Genomic DNA, 5,328 nt, shown 5'->3' with positions numbered 1-5,328 from the left:
TTGGCTGCTCCACGTAGGCTTCTTCATTCAGGTATCCATTCAGAAACGCGCTCTTCACATCCATTTGGTACAGCTTGAATTTGAGGATGCAAGCTACACCAAGTAACAATCTGATGGACTCAAGTCTAGCAACTGGGGCAAACGTTTCATCAAAGTCTACACCTTCAATCTGAGTGTAGCCTTGAGCAACAAGTCTGGCCTTGTTTCTGGTTATAACACCTTCTTCATTGGTTTTGTTCTTGAAGATCCACTTGGTGCCAATCACATTAGTTCCCTCGGGTCTCGGAACTAGCTCCCAGACTTCATTCCTTTTGAATTGCTCCAATTCTTCTTGCATAGCATTGATCCAGAACTCATCAGTCAGTGCCTCTTTCACATTCTTGGGCTCAATTTTGGAGACAAAACATGAGTTGGAGACAATCTCAATCTCCCTTGATCTTGTAGTGACTCCTCTGTTTGGATCTCCTATAATCAGCTCCTTGGGGTGCATCTTCTGGATTCTAATGGAGGGTCTCTTGTCAGGTTGGTTGATGTTTGATTCATCTGTAGCAGAATCAGAGTTTTCTGCATTTTCTTCACTTTTAGCTGCATCTGCTACATTGTCTCCCGATGTTCTGACATCTTCTTCGACATCATTCTTTCTAGCTGGAGTTAGATCATCAACAACCACATTGATGGATTCCATCACAGTTCTGGTTCTGGAATTGAATACTCTATATGCTCTGCTGTTTGTAGAGTATCCCAGGAATATTCCTGCATCACTCTTGGGATCCATCTTTCTCCTTTGCTCTCTATCTGCCAAAATGTAACATGGACTTCCAAAGATGTGGAAGTGCTTGACAGTTGGCTTCCTCCCTTTCCAGATTTCATACAGTGTGGTTGGAGTCCCTCTTCTAAGTGTGACTCTGTTGTGGATGTAGCATGCTGTGTTCATGGCTTCAGCCCAGAGATTATAGGGAAGTTCTTTGGCATGAAGCATGACCCTAGCAGCTTCTTGCAAAGTCCTGTTTTTCCTTTCAACTATGCCATTCTGTTGTGGTGTAATGGCTGCAGAGAACTCATGAGTGATGCCTTCAGATGTGCAGAATTCAGTGAACCTGCTGTTTTCAAACTCTCTGCCATGGTCACTCCTGATTCTCTTGATGACACAGTCCTTTTCTCTTTGAAGTCTTAGACTCAACTCCTTGAATACTTCAAAGGTGTCTGATTTCTCTCTGATAAAGTTGACCCAGGTAAATCTGGAGAAATCATCCACAACAACATAGGCATACCTCTTTCCTCCAAGGCTTTCAACTTGCATAGGCCCCATCAAGTCCATGTGAAGTAATTCCAGCACCCTGGAAGTAGTCTGATGTTGAAGCTTCTGGTGGGACATCTTGACTTGTTTTCCAATCTGACATTCACCACAGATTCTGCCTTCTTCTATTTTCAGATTGGGAATGCCTCTAACAGCACCTTTGTCAATGATTTTCTTCATGCCTCTTAAGTGCAGATGCCCAAATCTTTGATGCCATATTTTGACTTCATCTTCTTTGGAGGATAGACATGTGGAGGAGTAACTGGTTTCTTGAGGTGTCCATAGGTAACAGTTGTCCTTTGATCTGCTGCCCTTCATTAGAACTTCACTCTTCTCATTTGTCACCAAGCATTCTGACTTTGTGAAGTTTACATTGAATCCTTCATCACACAGCTGACTGATGCTGATCAAGTTTGCAGTCAGTCCCTTCACCAGCAGTACTTTGTCCAGACTAGGAAGTCCATCATGGACTAGCTTTCCCATTCCAGTGATCTTTCCTTTAGAGCCATCTCCAAATGTCACATAGCTAGTGGAGCAAGGTTCAATGTTCACCAGGAATTCTTTGACTCCTGTCATGTGTCTGGAACAGCCGCTATCTAGGTACCAATCTTCCTTAGCTGATGCTCTAAGTGAAGTATGAACAACAAGACTAACAGTCTTGTGTTTTGGAACCCACACCATCTTCTTTCTGCTGTTGCTACTTTGAGTTCCATGATGTGGATGGCCATGTAGATGATAGCAAAAGGGCTTTATGTGACCATACTTGCCACAGTAGTGACACCTCCACTTCTTTCTTTTACTTCTTTTACTCTTTTTCTGTTGCGTTCCATGATGTCGAGACCGATGTTGTGACATCGTGGCTCCAGTGCTGTTTTTGGCAGGAACAAATTCTGTCATGGTTATTCTGCCAGCAGATTTAAACCCAAGTCCTCTCTGGTTTCCAACATTCTTCCCAAGCTGTAGCACTTCATCAAGCATATCTGAGCCTTTATTCAGCATCTTTATTGATTTTGTCATGTTTTCCAGTTTAGAGTTCAGAAAACCGACTTCTCCTTTAAGCTCAGAGATTTCCTCTTCATGTGTCTCCTTCTCAGCCTCCAGATTTGCAATGACCTTCTTTAGTTGTGCTTCTTGCTGAAGAATCTTCTCACTTTTGAAGCATAGTTCTCTATAGGATGTAGCAAGCTCATCAAAAGTGATTTCACTGTCTGTATCACTTGAATCTTCAGCAGATTCAAATCTCCCAGTGAGTGCATTCATATCTCTGTCAGAATCACTTTCTTGTTCACTCTCTGTATCATCAGATCGACATACAGAAAGTCCTTTCCTCTGCTTCTTGAGATGAGTGGGACATTCAGCTATGATGTGTCCATAGCCTTCACACCCATGGCATTGAATTCCTTTGCTGTGACTGGGCTTTTCATCTGACCTTTTCTGGTATTCACTACCTTTCCTGATGTCGAAAGGGATGTTCCGGACATGTGGTTTCTGCCTCCTGTCCATTCTGTTCATTACTTTGTTGAACTGTTTTCCAAGGAGCACAACTGCGTTAGTCAGACCTTCATCAGTATCCAGGTCATACTCATCTTCTTCTCCTTCATCATTGGACACGAACGCCAGATTCTTGCTCTTCTTTTCAGCCCTATCCGAGAGTCCTAGCTCAAAGGTTTGAAGGGAACCAATGAGTTCATCCACTCTCATGTTGCAAATGTCTTGGGCCTCCTCTATTGCAGTGACTTTCATGTCAAATCTCTTAGGCAAGGATCTGAGGATCTTTCTCACCAGCTTTTCATCTGTCATCCTCTCTCCCAAGGCAGTGCAAGCATTGGCAATTTCAAGAATGTTCATGTGGAAGTCATGAATACATTCTTCCTCCTTCATCTTCAGATTTTCGAATTTTGTAGCCAATAGTTGCAATCTGGACATCTTTACTTTAGAGGTTCCTTCATGAGTGGTTTTCAGGATCTCCCATGCATCCTTGGCCACTGTGCAAGTGTTGATCAGTCTGAAGATATTCTTGTCAACTCCATTGAATAGAGCATTCAAAGCTTTGGAGTTTCCAAGTGCCAATTCGTCTTCTTCTTTAGTCCAGTCTTCTTCTGGCTTCAATTCTTCAGTGGGCTTTCCTTCTGTGTCCAGCATCTTGGGATGTTCCCAGCCTTTGATGACAGCTTTCCAGGTTCTGCTATCCAGTGATTTGAGGAAGGCCACCATCCTTGCTTTCCAGTATTCATAGTTGGTTCCATCCAGAATAGGTGGTCTGTTCACTGGTCCTCCTTCTTTCTCCATGTTCATCAGAATTTATCTCCCTAGATCTCACTCAGTGATTTCGAGTGCCTGCTCTGATACCAATTGAAATTCTGATACTGGGGACAGATGTCGTACAGGATGTCACGACATCACGCTTCAGAACATGCAGATTATATTTGACAGTGTGTACAGTTTAAACAAGTAAATAACACAAGGGAATTGTTAACCCAGTTCGGTGCAACCTCACCTACATCTGGGGGCTACCAAGCCAGGGAGGAAATCCACTAAAATAGTGTTAGTTCAAGGTCTAACAGCCACTGTTTACAACCTTCTCACCTAACCATTACCCGTGCGATCTCTACCTAAGAGCCACTCTTAGATATGAGAAACCCCGCTCACTCCCTCTCAAACACTCTCCCGTGTTTACAATCAAATCAAATACACACCAGAGATTGCTCTCTGAACAATAGAGATCAACTCTACACAAAAGAGATCAACTCTACACACTAGAGATCAACTCTACACACTCAGGTCCAACACTTGATGTTAGAGTAACATCAAGGTGGCTCACAAATCACTCAAGTCCCAAAACTCACAAAATAACTCTTCAATCCCGGACTTGGTACAGAACTCGTGCAGCCTCCATGTTTTTATAGCAGTGTGTGTATCTGGGCTGCAACAGCTTGTGCTGGATGAGATCTATCATTCTTCCTGAAAATCTGCACTTAAAGATCTAAAAGATACAGTTTGATCTTTTAGTTTTTATCTTTAATCTTTAATCCCTGAACGAACTCTTCTTCTTTGAAATTCGAACTTTAATTATCTTTTAATTCGTTCCTAAAGATAGATCGTCTAATCTCTTGCTAACTGCACAATAATCTGTTAAAGATATAACAGATTTATATGTCCAGTATTTTCGGGCCAGATGTCCTGGACATCGTATCCGACATCGTGGATGCTTCCATTCTTCATTTGACTTTTATCTTGCCTTCCAGTATTTTCGGGCAGGATGTCCTGGACATTGTATCCAACATCGTGAATCCTGCAGCTTCAATGCTTTTAGCAATTCCAGTATTTTCGAGCAGGATGTCCTGGACATTGCATCCGACATCGTGAATCCTGCAGCTTCAATTCTTCATTTGACATTTCATCTTGCCTTGTGCATTGTGCAGCCCGATCTTATTCTTTGACATAACGTTGGACATCATGTGCAGCAACTCCAGCTTTCCTTCATTGTCTAAGTGCTTATGTTTTAACAAAATCTTAGCCAATCTTTTAAAACTCAGTAGAGCTAAGCACTAACAGAAATAATATGGGACATCCCTTTTATCCCTAAATCACTGGCCAAGCCCACGCCCTGACATATATCATGTCCAGCCGTTCTACAAGCCTTGAGCCAAAATCTCAACTTACCATAAACCTTGACCCAGGGTGAGAATGTCCATCCTTGCTCTCGGAAGAAAACAAAAAAAGGAAAAAAAAAAAGAGAGAAAAGGAGAAAAATCCCAATCAAAAAATCAGAAGAAAGCAAAATAAAGAAAATTCCCAATCAAGGATCGAAAGAAAACAGAAGAAATATACAGAAAATTCTTTGGACCAGACAATATCTGAACAATACAGAATTGTCACCGAGTCAACAAGAAAAAAAAGGAAACCACGACCTAAAGTGGTCCTCTCCCTTTGATTGCCAACCAAAATCCTGTGCGCTAGCGACTTTCTCGCCCCGCACTAAACAAAAACAGAAAAGGAAAGGGCAAGAACACTCAAAGCCAAATTTCCCA

Source organism: Glycine soja, chromosome 2 (assembly GCF_004193775.1).
Source record: "Glycine soja cultivar W05 chromosome 2, ASM419377v2, whole genome shotgun sequence".
Taxonomy (NCBI): Eukaryota; Viridiplantae; Streptophyta; class Magnoliopsida; order Fabales; family Fabaceae; genus Glycine; species Glycine soja.
This window is presented reverse-complemented; position numbering follows the sequence as displayed.